This window comes from Vitis vinifera, chromosome 18, assembly GCF_030704535.1.
Source record: "Vitis vinifera cultivar Pinot Noir 40024 chromosome 18, ASM3070453v1".
NCBI lineage: Eukaryota > Viridiplantae > Streptophyta > Magnoliopsida > Vitales > Vitaceae > Vitis > Vitis vinifera.
The window spans coordinates 24120317-24137258 of NC_081822.1; positions in this window are offsets into that span (position 1 = coordinate 24120317).

Genomic DNA, 16942 nt, shown 5'->3' on the forward strand with positions numbered 1-16942 from the left:
TATTATCTGTCGTTTACTCAAATGGGTTGAAACAAAATAATTGATCAAACATTTTGTCTTTAATAGTAATGTGGTAGTTTTCTACTACATTTTTCTCTCCATAAAAAAATATTACATAAATCTATTTCTTTCTTTGAAATTTTGATTGACACGATGCTTAACTAATTTGCTGCTTCAAAAAATATAGTCGATTATCAATCTTTATTTTAAATGTAGTTCATATGATAATAATTTTTTTTGGTAATAATAATAATTATTGTTTCATTATATTTGTTTTGCTTAGTGTTATTATTATTATACATTAAAAAATAATTGAAATTTTGCTTACCAGTTTGTGATATTTATTTCCTATGTATCGTATAATTTAATATATAATTGGGAATTCCCATTAAGAAGTTGCACCTGTTTGTAGTATTCCTTTTTTTTTTTTTGCCACGTTGTCTTTTTTGCTTCAATTTTTATTCATTTATTTATTTATTTTATTTATTATTTATTATTATTTTTATAGCGTGAAAGAAATGGGCCTCTAACATCCATGTTCTAGAAATTGGGCCATAGTCTTTTTAAAAATTGTTTAGTTCATGTTGATTTGTTTTAGAGCATAATTTTGAGTTTTTCATGGATAATATTATTTATATATGTTGCTATGTTCTAGAAATAATTGAAAATCAATTTTGAATTTTATATTAATTCTTATAAATTTTCTGGATAAAAGATCTATGACCATTTTGTAATCAGTTGCCATTAAAAACATTAACTAATTCACTTTATATGAACCAAGTTACACACTATTGACAATAAGATCTATTTTTTCTACTCAAAATAACAATGGCATCAACACAATGTATGAATATGTTTATCTTTTTGCATGTTCCTGCAACTTTTACATTGATAATATCTTATCATTTTCAACGTTATATGGCATCTACATTACTAAAAATGATAGGCATGTTTATAGATCAAGAACAAGCTCCAAAACGTAATTATGTAACGAGAAGGTATGCTAGGTTAACAAATGAACAAAGGGAAAAGCATGTACAACATGTGATGCAAAATTAAAAAAAAACCGTGAAACTATCACTTGCAGTTCCTCAATGCGTGAAAATATAGGTGTCCCAATCACAACTTTTGGAAACGAAGAATATCCATCTATAGAGCAATTTGAAAGTGTGTTATATTAGTGGAAAAAATGTTGGATTTTTATATGCACTTGTGCTTTTTCGCCATAAACCTAACAACAGTGTTTTAATAGGTAAGGTACGAAACCACATTGTTTACTCACCATTACATGAATTGAGTACAACACATTCTTGTCCATTTTGTGGTGCAAAACGATTGCAACATGAACCTTCTACCTTTTGTTGCTACAATGGCAAAGTAGTTCTTTCTATACCTCAAATTCCAGAAGATTTGTATATTTTATATACTTCTCACAAGTGAAGAAGCTGTAGAATTTCGACGGCATATTCGAGCTTATAATAATATTTTCTCCTTTACATCATTTGGGTTAAATTAGACAAAGAGCTTGCAAGCTCCAAAAAAAAGGAGTTTACACTTTTTGAGCTCAAGGTCAGATATACCATCAACTTCTAGCTCTACAAGCATATCACAACTCTCTTGCCTTCTTCCAATTATACTTCTATGACATTGATAATGAAATCCAGAATAGATTATGCATACTATAAGATGTGTCCCTTAATGAGACAATTGTTCAAAATTTGATGAATATACTACTACAAAATCCATATGGTCAATTTTTCCACATACTAGAGCGTGCTCCATTAGATGTTTATGAAATCCGAATTAAAAGTGAAATTTCATTGGATAAAAGGGTTTACAATTCTCCATCAGTTGATCAAGTGGCCGCCATATGGATTGAAGGGAATAATTCTAATCTAGCTCACGAACGTGATATTATAGTTCATGCCCAATCCGGTGACAAACATAAAGTTAAACACTACTATGGTTGTTATGATCCTTTACAATACCCTCTATTGTTTCTTAAATAAGATGTTGGATGACATCAAAATATTCTGAAAGAGATCTATTGAACTATAGTAATGACAATGCACATATATTCAAAGATTTGAGTATACAAAATTTTTCATCAGCTAAAGATGTTCTACATTGAGAACAACAAGGTAGCACTTTAAATCTCATTTTATTTAGATAAACCCAAGAATCTATCTAATAGAAACTAACCTTCAACTTATTCATTTTCCTTATAGATCTTATTCATGGAGGGAGGAGAAAAGTGTCTTATCAACAATATTATTGCTAAAGTTGTAAATTATAGATGATGGCTCAATTTTATTACTTTCTGGTAGACTTTTGCAACAATATGTAGTCGACATGTATATCAAGCTTAAGACAACATGGTTGGACTACTATAGAAGGCAACAATAAAAAATTAGAGTAGAGTTGTACTAATGCATCATTGATAGAGTGCTAGCTAGAAATAGTAGGGCAAGTCAAGTTGGGAAAATGATCGTGCTACCTACATCATTTGTAGGAGGCCTTACAGACACGCGTCGTAGATATTTAGATGCTATGTCTTTGGTCCAATAGTTTGGAAAGCTAGACCCTTTTATAACAATGACATGCAACCCAAAGTAGAAGGAAATTCAAAATGAATCGAATGAAAACCAAATACCACAAGGTAGACCTGATTAATATTTGTGTGTTTTCCTAGCAAAGATACAGGAGTTAAAGGAGAAACTGTTTAAAAAACATATATTTGGAAATGTTGCAGCACATTTTCACGTAATAAAGTTCTAGAAAAGAGGTTTGCCTCATGTACATATATTGATAATCTTAAAGCCAGAATATAAGATTCTCACTCTCGACCAATATGAACGATTTATTATTGCTGAAATCCCAAATCCTATAAGATATCCAGGTTTACATGACAAGGTTGTTAAGCATATGATGCATGGCCCTTATGGACCTTTAAGGATTAATAATTCATGCATGCGTGATGGGAAGTACAAAAATAGGTACCCTCATTTGTTCTGTTCGAATTCGTATCCAACCCATAGAAGAAGATATGACAAATGACAAGTATTTGTGTGTAATGCTGCTTTGGATAATTGTTGGGTTGTCCCCTACAATCCCTATCTTTTAAAAAGATATAACTATCATATTAATGTCAACATCTATTCTAGCATTAAAGCAATTAAATATCTTTACAAATACATATACAAAGAGCATGACAAAGTAGTTGTTCACATTGCTGAAAGAAATGATGGCATTATAGTTGATGAAATGAAGGAGTTTTAAGATACTCAATGGGTTTCAACAAAAGAAGCTGTATGGAGAATTTTTGAGTTTGAGCTAAACGAGATTCATCCAGCAGTCATCAATTTGCAACTACATCTTCCTAATAAGCAATCAATTTGCTATTGGGAAAACCAAAATTTGGAACATGTGATTTATTTTAGTCTCGCATTAAGGACTATGCTCACAAAATTTTTCACTTTATGCTCTCAAGATGATGAAGCAAGAAATTTTTTGTATAAAGAATTTCCAGAGCATTATGTGTGGAATAAGTAAAGTAAATCCTCGACTAAAAGAAAGGCTAGAGAAGTTATTGGTCAAGTAAATGTAGCTAATCCATCGAAAGATGAGAAATATTATCTAAGACTTTTACTTAATCACGTTAGAGGACCCAAATCTTTTGAAAATTTATTAAGTTACAATGGTCATCAATATCTATCATTTAAGGAGGCTGCCCAAAAAAGAGGTCTGTTGGAATCAGATGACTCCATTTCCAAATGTTTTCATGAAATTGAAACATTTCAAATGCCATTAGCAATGAAAGATCTTTTTTCAACAATCTTGGTGTATAGTCAACCAACTGATGTAAGAAAATTGCAGAATACTCATTTTGAAGCAATATCGGAGGATTTTTGCACCCTTGATTCACAATCAATTGAATCTCAAATGTTGAACACATTGAAAAGTGTAAACTTTTTCCTTAAAAGCATGGGGAAAAGTTGTGCTAATTATGACTTACCCATGCTGGATTTGAGTTTACCTGATTTACTAATCATTCATTGTAGATAAATTTATGATGAAATTGAGATAAATATTATTTCTAAAGATTTGAATGCATCAATGAGATTAAATTCAAAACAACAACATGCTTATTCAACTATCCTTGATCAAGTAAGTTTTGGTTTGGGTAGTCTTTTTCATTGATGACCCAGGAAGGGCAGGAAAAACATATTTGTATCGAGCATTGTTGGCGGCGGTTGGATTAAGAAGAATGATTGCTATTGCAACAACAACTTTAAGCGTAGCTTCCTCCATTATGCCTGGTAGCCAAACATTGCATTCAAGATTTAAAATACCAATTAATCTTGATGAATCAAGTTTATGTAACATGATTAAACAAAGCGGCAGTATAGAGCTCCTAAAAAAGGCAAGTTTAATAGTATGGGATGAAGCACCCATGGCAGCTCATTGGGCTATTGAAGTGGTTGATAGAATTTTAAGGGACATTATGGATAACCAATTGGTGTTTTGGGGAAATGTTATTGTATTTGGAAGAGATTTTAGACAAGTACTCCCCATGGTTCCTCATGTTACAAAGGCAGAAACTATGAATGAAAGTTTAGTCATGTCATATCTTTGGCCTAAAATGGAAAAATTAAGGTTGATTAGAAACATGAGAGCTCAGTTAGATACCACATTTAGTGATTTTCTACTATGGGTTGGAGATGGTGATGAGAGCTCAAAATCAGGATATGATAAATATACTTGATCACATGTTAGTTCAATATAAAAATGGTGACGACCTTAAAGAGTGTTTGATTAATACAATTTTTCCCTCATTGAGAGAGAATGCAAGCTCGTCAGAATATATCAAGGAATGCGCTATTCTTACAACAACAAACGAATTTGTTGATATGATGAATGAAAAGTTAATTGCTATGTTCCTAGGTGAATCTAAAGCATATTATAGTTTTGACTGAGTAGTTGATGACACTTAACAAGTTTATCAAGAAGATTTCTTAAATACATTAACACCAAGTGGTCTGCCCTCACATTAATTGGTGTTGAAGACAAAATGTCCCATAATGCGACTAAGGAATTTAGATCCATCAAATGGACTTTGTAATGGAACAAGAATGGTTAATTTGCAAAGGTTTTGAGGCAAATGTCATACATGTAGAAATTACAATGGGACAAAATGCTGGAAGGCAAGTTCTAATCCTAAGAATACCTATGTCTCCAGTAGAAAATGAAGGCTACCCTTTCCATTTCAAGCATGCTCAAATATTAATATAGATTCGACTTTGTTTTGCAATGACTATTAACAAAGCACAAGGCCAAACAATACCTTTTGTTGGGGTGTCCTTACCTCAAAATGTCTTCTCACATGGACAATTATATGTTGCTTTGTTGCATGGAACTTCTTTCTCAACAACAAAAGTGTTTATCAAAGAAACTGACCACAAAAGTACAAGAAGGACTTACACAAAAAATGTGGTCTATACAAAAGCTTCAGCTTTGTGTAGGTATTGAAACTATGGATCTGTTTAGCTTTGTGCTTTACAATTTTTCAAAATGATATTTCTAATATACGTATCATATTATTCTATTCTAATTTTACTAACTTTCCAATTTTGATTATTTTTTCCTTTTTTTTAATGCAGTATCCAATTATGAAGCAAATAATGAAGGTTTTATCGCTATAAGCACACTTCAACCTTTCAATAGGGATTGGACTATTAAGGCATGTGTACTTCAATGTACATGGATCCATACAGGCGTACAAAAATTCTAAAGGCTTGAGCAAAATATGGAAGATAATATTCATGGATGGTCAAGTTAGCTAAGCTATGTATCAAACTACTTTATTATTTTAACTTTTTTTTTATTATTATAATTTTACGCTCAAAATCAAATTAATACAACTTTTTAAAATTAAAGCTAAGTAAACTACACAAAGCTTTAAAATGAGTAACCTAATGCTATAATAAAAACATTATATGATTATTTTTACATTTTGTTAACAATTAGTCATTGGTTAATATAGTTAAAAAAAACTTTTATTCCCATAAACATGTCTACATAATGTATTATTCTATTGTGATATGATATAATGTGGTACCATGTTATGTTGTAAAATCACATAGGTTATTATTAATTTTTTTTACTATATCAATACTTTAACTAAGACCGTAATGTAATAAATAAATATGTCAAAAATATGTCCTACCATATTAATAGATCATGTATAATAATAAACTAAGATTTCCCTATTACATGTATTTTATATTTATATTTACACAATTATAATTATAATTAATTTGGATTTGTCCATAAAAACACTTGGTCACTATCATTAGTCATGATTAGTATTATTTATTATTGGAATATAGAGAACATAGATGAATATGGTGAATACGATTATATCATTTTAGATTAAATGTTACGGATGGGAAAGTAAATTAAAAAAGGTGAACGAATACTTAACTTACCAAAGCTTTACTCATTGATTATAGATATGAATTGGAAACCAATTTAAATTTTAAAATATCTTCTACATTAGCTTTTATGCATCAAAGAAAGTATCTACAATATATATATATATATTACCAAATTAATAAGATTATTTTTTTACAAAAATTGAAATTTAATGTTCAGATACATAATATTCTTTTTAACCATAATTATATAAATTATAAAGAAATAATTTGGAACTATTGGATAACGAAAACCAAAATACAATTCAATGAAGTCCAAAATAAATATATACATATATATATATATATGTATGTATGTATGTATGTATGTATGTATGCATGCATGTATCGTGGTGGTTTAAATTTAAAACTTCCCCAGTGGTTTATATAAATTGCTTTTAAATTATAAATTGTCATGCTTATCCATTAAATATGGATTAGGAACAAACAAATTCATAGGTAACAAAAATTACATGGGCAGCTTTCATTGAAAACAAGATGGTCATTGGTCGTGAATGCTAGTTTAAATTTCAAACTTACCCAATGGTTATATAAATTGATTTTAAATCATAAATTGTTATGCTTATCCAAAAAATATGGATTAGGAGCAAAACAAATTCATAAGTAAATAAAAAAATAAAAAAAGGATAGTTTTAATTTAAAACAAGATTGTCATTGGTCCAATTATATAACCTTCAAATTATGACCATGATCTTCTACGTAAATCTTTTAAAAAAAAATTACAAATAATTTTTTCAAATAGGTTGTTAATATTTTATGAGGTTTATACTACAACATTTCCATTATTCGATTTATTTATACATTATTCGCAATATTCTTAAAGAATCAAAACTGTTTTATTTTTATGTTTGGATACTATCTTACATTCAATAACTACCATTATTATTCGTGGTACAATATAGGAAATTGATCAAACATGATTGTGGAATGAAAATGTTGTGAGCTAAACAATTTAGCCATAAAACATTTATATAACTATTAATTTTATTATTAAGCACGTTAACACATAAATTTTGGTTACTATTTTCCAGGATACAAGAATTTAAGCTGTGTTATTTAATGATACGATTGATATATTTGAGAAAGAGATTTTCAAAGAGAAGACATACCTTATTTCAAATGGGTTGGTTAAATAGGCTAATACTAATTTTTGGAATGTACATGACAAGATAGAATTGATGTTATCTACCCATTCTAGAGTTGAGGAGGCTCAGATTGATATTGATACATCAAAGGCTACTTATAACTTCCTTCAACTTAGTGAAATAGGAAATTATATCGACACAGATATTCTTATTGGTATGTATATATATACTATTTAAAAACTATCATTGTTTAGATTTTTTATTATGAATTTAAATATCATGCAGAATTTATTATTATATAAATATTTTCCTTAATTATCTTACAGATACATTGGTTATTAGTGTTGATTCTCATGTTCTAAAGTCAAATGGAACCAATGGTGACACTTTTAGGAGAAACATTATACTAACTCACTCAATGACACCGTTATGCTAACATTATGGGGAGATCTTGCAACCAATGAAGGACAATTACTAGAGCAATTGGTAGCTTCAAAACCATTGATAGTTTTATCACAGGCAAAAGTGATAGCATATAAAGGTATGTATGTAAATTATTTAACTTTAATTTAAGTGTTTCTCCTATTATTATTTATATCAATTGCTAAAAAATCATCCTTAAATAGGTTAAGTATCTCTGTCTACATTATCAATCCCACTAGTTCATATAATCCAAACTTGGAGCAAGCTAACAATTTAAAAGAATGGTATGTATAAATATATATATATATATATATATATAATTGTCTTAATTTATTTAAAATTATTCAATTATGAGATCTCATATGATTAGATATTATAATATGTAGGTCGCAATCTACCATAGAGGTAAACAAATCAATGACCAATACTCCAAGAAAGATAAGAGCTACTAAACATGCTACACTTGGGGAATTGTTAGACAAACCTTCACCTGAATTTGAAGTATGTTGTCTTCCAACCAAAATTTTTTTTGTTTCTTTAAATAAAATGATTAAATTTTAAATGATGCTTCTACAAATGTTTTAGAAACGGTATTATTCAATCAAAGCAACAGTCATTGATATTCAAAATATGGAACAACCTGGGTATAATGCATGCAAGTAATGCAACAAAAAAGTCCTTATGAGAAGTGAAATTGGGGAATGTGCAAAATGTTGCAATCCAACAGCAGACCACTATCTAAGGTATATGTTATTTAAACCATCACCTAATTTATAATCATTGTCATTCTAAAAGTAAATGAACAAATATAACTAACCTTACAAACGATAATATAAGTATATGCTTAGACTTCTCGTTGCTGAAGAGACCAAACAAGCAATAGTCACATTGTTTGATGCAACTGAAAAGATTATTGGATGTCTTGTAACTGAATTTATAACAAGTAACAAAGAGGTATGTATTTCTCTCTTCAAATAAGAACTATGAAAATTTTATCTTTAATTTGTAAGTTAATTTTTTAAATATATATTCTACAGCATGGGATGGACAACAAATTTTACAAAGGATTGATTCATTGTTATGGGAAGTCATATATTTTTGTCACAAGAAACAACCAAATCAATAGCAGTGGTTAAACTTCAGGAAGTTTCATTTCAGAAGAAGTTTATAATGAAGATGAGTTCAACAACTCAACATTACCTCCATAAAAAAAATTTAAGATTTAGCAAGAATAGTGTAATCTTATGAAACTTCTCCAAATTTGAACATATTTCTTTTATCTTCACATGATGTGTAAACAATCTTATATTGCTGCCCTACATAATCTACAAACTTTTGCAAGGAGACAACTAAGTTATTTATTTCAAAGGATGCATCAAAACAATGGTGAATTACAAAACATATAGATTATGACATAAATATGTTTGTTGTAGTTTTATATTGTAACTATTTTTCTACAAGTATACCATCTTACAATCATAATAATAAATATCTATTTAAATAATTTATTTCAAATTGTGACAAATAACAATTTCAATTCAAAAAACAAATATATGATATTTAAGATAGGTTCATATCTAACTTAATTACTAAATTATAAAATAAATAAATAAAATTTCAAGCAATCTAAAACACCCTCTTATATTAAAAAAAAATACATATTATCATATAAATAATATATTTCATATATCTATATATCATTATTATTTATGAATTAATTAAATTATGGGTATGTTATATATATATATATATACATATCTTAGAATTTAAACCAAGTTATGTCCTTAATTTGTATTATTAATCCATTTTTAATTATTTTATGAAGTGAAAATGGGTGGATATAGATAGAATTATAGTAAAAAAATTATATCAAATTAATTTAAATTTTGAATCTTTGATTGATAAAATTTGAATCAGAATCAAATACCTAGAGCAAATGTAGAATGACAAAACCAAGCTAATAGCCTAGAAACTTATATTAATTTTCAAAAATGATAAAAACTATTCAATAATATGTTTATCGGATTTGCAGCCTAATGACTTGAGAACCAACATACCTCCATGTTGCCTTTAATTTCGTGATGAATAAAAACTATTCACTATTATATTTATCAGATTTGTGTCCTAATGAGTTGGGAACTAGCACGCCTCCTTGCTGAACTCCATGTTGCCTTTAATACTAAAGGTTATGATATGGAATTAGGAAGTAAAAACCTTAGCATAGCTAAAGGATTTATAGGAAAAACTACTAATGCTTTAAGTTAAAATGTATGATGGAATTCAATGATATAGTAAAAACTTTTGGAAGTAAGGCAGTAAATATGATAGAAGCAAAACCCGTAAATATAGATTATTTATTAGGACGAGAGTGGGAATTACCTCAAATAAATAAACCAGTAATAAAATATCCAACATCCAATAGCTTATATGAAAACCAAGATGGAAGTGCAAGTATAACCTTTGGAAATTATAAAACTATAAATGTAGAAGTAGAGTCAAATAGTGAGATAGAAACTGTAAATGTTATACAAGAAGATATTTTACTAAACATTGAGACAGTAGAAAACCTATACAAAAACTCGGAGTTAGTAAATAAAATGTTAGAGGAATTTAGTAATCCAACATTACTAGACGAACAAGTGGATCAAGAAAACTTTGTTAATATAATGTGTAAAAACTATACAGATGACCAAATAATAGAACAACTCTATAAAACCAATTTAATCAAAAAACTTATAGATATAGAAATGATAAATCAATTTACTATTCAACCAAAAGTTAACAAAAACATAGAAATAATCTCAAACGAATCAATAAATACAATAAATGAAGAAAATGAATTTGTAAATGTAAAAAGTGAAATAGTAAAATATAATAAGTCGTATGGCAAGCCAAAAGAACCTCAATCGAAAACTAAAATAGAACCTCAATGTCGTCATTGCTGACATCATCCTTCCATTGCATTTTGTAGATTACGATAACTTTCATCGTCCAGGTTGTCCCAAAATAATGCGTCATCGCTGAGGTAGGAAGATGGTTCTGGTATATCTAGACTGAGTTCGGTTATAAAATCCTGTTCTTTAGAAGTAATAAAAGGTTTTGGAACAATAATGTGTTCTAAAGGTTTTACTCTCCGTATAGACATGGTTTTTGTTTCACCAATGAGATGAAATAATTTATTCTGAGTTGGTCTAAGATCATAGATTTGAAAAGCTCTGAAGCGAGTAAAAAATTCTGGAAATTCATTTGAACGGGTCATTTCCCATTCTGGTTCTTGTTGAGGGATGAGTGGTTCTTTATTATGTTTTATATATGCATGATGATAGGGTGGTACTACTGATCCATCGGTTTGAAATAAAGGTGGAATGGTTTCAAAAGAAATATCTATATGTTTTTCGGTTTTAAAAAGATAAGTTAAAATATCTTTCAATTTTTTTGGGAAATTTTCAGGGATTTGAGATATATGGTTCATAAAAACATTTTTTAAAATTCCCTGATCCATGAGCTGCGGTACTAAATCAAAATTTTCTCTATTTATAACATACATATTTACATAAGCTAAATATATAACAAAGAAAAATTCAGGGTCATGATATGCCATATACCCTGTTTTTATCCCGGCATTTTTGGTTCTAAAATGTTTATACAAAAGTTCTTGATTTTTAAATACTTTGTTATATTGAGTTTGTAGGAAAAAGGTTTTGACTAAAGAGTAGTTATCAACTCCAATTATGTTTTTAACAATAAGCTTTTCATATTGTTCAGTCAGAAGAGCTGATTTCTTAATTAAACTAATTATTTCAGGTTGACTGTTCGAACAGCCGGTTTGATTGGTTGACACTATACTGGTTTTCAAATCTTCTATCAGTTTTTCTTGATTTTCTTGGATTTTGAGGTTTTGGAATTTTTGGGTTTCTAAAGCAATCAGTTGGTTTTGAAGGTTTCGTAAATGTTGGGCTAAAGCTGACACTGTTTTTCCATAAGCGTATTCTAAATATTGGTTCGGAAAACTCTGTGGTTTTAGAGACCAAAAATTATCTACAATAACCTTATGTTTTTCAAAAGGGTTTTGAGAAAAATAAAGAGTTAAACCTCATATTTGGATTCAACACTTCGTTCAGACATATGGTTTCATATTGAAAGGTTCTATCTTTCGTAGGTTTTCTTTGAGTCATGTTCCTGTAATCATGAAATCAATCATTAGTATTATTAACATTATTAATTATTTGTCTACTTAACCAGTCTGCTAATATATTATCTTTTCCTTTAATATGTTCAAATTTAGGTTTGAAACCAATTAAAGAGTTTTGAAACTTTATCCATCTTTTGGTGGACAGTTTTGAAGAATTTTTGTTTTCAAAGAATTTTTTAATATTCTCACAATCGGTTTTTAAAGTAAATTGTTCTTGGTTCAAAAATAATTGAAATTTTTCTAAGACTAATATTATTGCTTCAATTTCTAAATCTGTAGAACTAAGGTTCTTTTGATAATCATTAAAAGTTCCACTACAATATCTACAAAGTTTTTCTTCTCCTATATTAGTTACTGCTAAAAGTATACCTCCCCATCCTGTTTGACTAGCATCAGTTTGAACTATTTTATATTCATTTTCTAAGGGTAAATGTAAGGTTGGGAGATGTTTCACAAGTTCTTTTATTTTCTGTATAAGTTTAATAACTTCTTGGTTAAAATATCTCTGCCTTGTGTTTTTTGTTTTACTATAAAGGGGTCCAGCTAATCTACTAAGGTTTTTAATATATGGCCTAACATAATTTAATAATCCTAAAAAACTTTGAAGGGTTTTTAAAGTCTTCGAGTTTATTTGGAAAATTATTTATTTTTTGTACTATATGTTTTTGTAATTTTATTTGTCCATCCTCTAATTCTAATCCTAAATATTCTATTTGAGTCTTAAATAATTTCAATTTCTTTTTACTTACTATTAATCCATGACTAATTAGTTTTTCAAAAATCAATTCTAAATGCTTTATGTGTTCCTGAAGAGTATATGAAAAAACAAGAATATCATCAATATATACAAGAACAAAAGAATATTTTCCAAAAATATTATCCATCATTCGTTGGAATATCTAATGAGCATTTTTTAGTCCAAATGGCATTACATTCCATTCATATAATCCACAAGGACATGAAAACATTGTCCATGGTTTACTATCCTCTTCTAATCTAATTTGCCAAAATCCACTTTTACAGTCTAACTGAGAAAAATATTTACATCCTTGAATAGAATTAATTAAAGAATCTTTGTTTGGAATTTTATAGGCATCATCATATGTATTATCATTCAATCTTTTATAATTAATAACCATCCTAGCTTTTCCTCGTTTGTTTTCATTATGGTTTCTAACTAAAAAAAGCTGAGGATCTATGGGGACTGAAACATGGTTTTATGAGGTTATTCTGTAACAGTTCTTCTATTTGAATTTTGAATTCCTTTGTATCTATAAGATTACATGCTATATCTGCCGTTTTTATTATTAAATCTAGGTTTTTAATTGGTATTTTACAGGTCGTCTTATTTCTATTCCAATGTTTTTGTGGGTCTTCTCCTATAATTCTTATTTTTTCTGCTTCTAATATAAGGTTTTTTTAATCTGTTTGCATTTCTTAATTGTTCTGAGTAGTCATTAATTATGCTATCCTTTTGTGCCTCTACTTTGTTAATTTGATGAGATGTTACATTATGATTTTTATTTAACACATTTTCCATGTTTGTATAAACAATTGTTGTGGTTTTAGGATGAAAACTAACTTGGCTATTTTGTATTGTTATCCCTCCTTGTAAAGAATGTACAAAATTTAAACCTAAAATAAAGGATATAAACTTATAGTAGGTATAAGATAAGTTTGGGGCAACACTAAGGTCATGTTATTAATTATAATTCGTACGTTTGAAATATACTTGGTTAGTATTAGTTTTTGTTGATTATATTGGATTAACTCTACTGGTTGAACTAATGTTTGTTAATCTTCTTGAGGTACTAAGGTTTCAAATAAAAGGTTTTTACTGGCTCTGGTATCTAACATTGCGTCTACCTTTAATTCTATGGTTTTTAATTTAATTGTTGTTGGAAAAATAATAGATTTAACTTTATTTGCCATATTTACTTGTTCTATTGTTTGTATGGTTATTTTTTCAGGATTTATTGGTTCTTTTACAGGACTTTTTAGTTCTTCTGTTTCCTTAGGTTTTGAACAACTATCTTCTTCTTCTTTTGAAATTTTTCCTTTGATTATTATTTGTAAATCTTTCCATATATTATAAGGTTTTATTTTACTTTCTAAAGATTGTACAAGGTTTTCTAAATTTAAAGGGGTTTTCTTAGCTTGTTTTTCCTCTTTTTCAATAATCATACAAATTTCTTCTTCTTCATTTTCACTATCTTCTATACTATATACACTTGAATTTTCACTTTCAAAGTCTAATTCACTGATAAGTTCTTCTTCTTCACTATCTAGTTGATACTCATTTATTAGGTTTATTTTTACTTGGGTTTTTCTATTTCGTTCATTTAATGGTTTTTTAAGTTCAGGACATTCAGGTCTTATATGGCCTTCCTGACCACACAAATAACATTTACACTATCTTTTTCTCTCTGAGGTTCTTTTTCTTTTTATCCAAAACTTTCCAGGTTTTTTATATCTTGTCTGATATGGTCGTTTTTTATAAAAGGTTCTTGACTTTCTTCTTAAAAATTTATTATAGCTCTTAGGTTTTCTAAACTTATATTCTCTGCATCCTATATCTAGGTTTTCTCCTATATGTAATTTTCGACAAAGTTGTTGATTTATGTCTTGTTTCTTTATTTGACTTCTTTCTCCTATGCTTACACATTCTCTTTCTAACCAATTTTTTACAAATTCTATTCTAGCACCTATATAAGGAGAGTTTTTATATTCGGAGGTTGTAAATTCATTCCATAGTCTAAGTCCTACGGGTCCTTGTATTTTTAATATATATTTATTTAAATATTCAGGGGTTCTGTCTACTCTAGCAAGGATTGCATATTTCCTAAATTTTTGTTCGTATTCCCTTATATATGAGAGGTTACATAATTTCAATTGTTCTAACTTATGAAGGTATATTGCAGGTTCTTTTACATCTTCTTGTGTTGTTCCCAAAAAATAAAGTTTTATGAGATTTATAAATACAAATATGCTAAAATTATTTCTAACTTCTTGAAAATAACTGTTGTTTTCTTGTTCCATGTTTCTAAAAAATTGTAATACAGTTCCTCTAAGGGTGCTTTTACAAAATTCATAAATTTCTTGTTGGTTTTCAAAGGATACTACCACACCTGCTGAATTTAAAGATTGCTCCTAATTTTCTATGGTTTTTCTGAGATCTTGCGCACTATCTATATCTAATATTGTTCCATATTCATATACTGGTTGCAAAGAACTAGAAGGTTCTATTTTAGTTTTCCATTGAGGTCCTTTTGGCTTGCCATACGGCTTATTATATTTTACTATTTCACTTTTTACATTTACAAATTCTTTTTTTTTTTCATTTATTGTATTTGTTGATCAGTTTGAGATTATTTCTATGTTTTCGTTAACTTTTGGTTGAATAGTAAATTGATTTATCATTTCTATATCTATAAGTTTTTTTATTAAATTGGTTTTATAGAGTTGTTCTATTATTTGGTCATCTGTATAGTTTTTACACATTATATTAACAAAGTTTTCTTGATCCACTTGTTCGTCTAGTAATGTTGGATTACTAAATTCCTCTAACATTTTATTTACTAACTCTGAGTTTTTGTATAGGTTTTCTACTATCTCAATGTTTAGTAAAATATCTTCTTGTATAACATTTACAGTTTCTATCTCACTATCTGACTCTACCTCTACATTTACAGTTTTATAATTTCCAAAGGTTATACTTGCACTTCCATCTTAGTTTTCATATAAGCTACTGGATGTTGGATATTTTATTACTGGTTTATTTATTTGAAGTAATTCCCACTCTCGTCCTAATAAATAGTTTATATTTATGGGTGCTTCTATCATATTTACTGCCTTACTTCCAAAAGTTTTTACTATATCATTGAATTCTAAAGCATTAGTAGTTTTTCCTATAAATCCTATAGCTATGCTAAGGTTTTTACTTCCTAATTCCATATCATAACCTTTAGTATTTACAGTTATTTTTATTTTTTCTGTGAATTCCTTAAGATCTATACAAAATTGAGGTATACAGCCAATAACTGCGTAATTTTGGTTCATATTAACTTCTGTACTAGCTAAAAGAGCTCGTCCTACTGTATTGTTTATAGTATCTAAAAGGTTAATATTTATAAGTGCTCCAATTTCTTACGATGAAGTCCTATTATTCCTATTAAAATTATTCTTAAGTGCATATATGTATTGGTTTTATTTTTTAATAATTTGTGTTTTGTTTCCGGAGACACTAAGTCTAAATATACAATATTTCCTATTGAACTTATAGTATGTTGATTTAAAAATCTAGTTATTTTAGAATTTTGAACTAATTGTTTTTTGTAAGGTGTTACTTCCTTTACTGCATTTTTAAATTTTTCTTCAATAAATTCTTTTACATTATCTCTAAGGTTTATTGCTTCTACTATTTCCATGGTTTTATTGCTAGATTTTTTGGTTCAAAAGGATTTATTTTTCTTTCTATTTTAATTATTGGTTTTTCTCCTAAATTAAAGTTTTCAAATTGTTTTAAAAGGTTATTTAATTTTTGTTCCTTTGATAATACTATATTTCTTTGTTCTAAAAGTTTATCTAATAAATTAGTATTAATGTATCTTTCGATTTTTTTTAATAGATACTGAAGGGTTTAAAAAAAATGATTCAATTTTAAATATATGACTTTCATTTATTTACATGATATTAATATTGAACCTAAATAACTATCTCCTACTTTAAGTCCTTTGATATTATATATA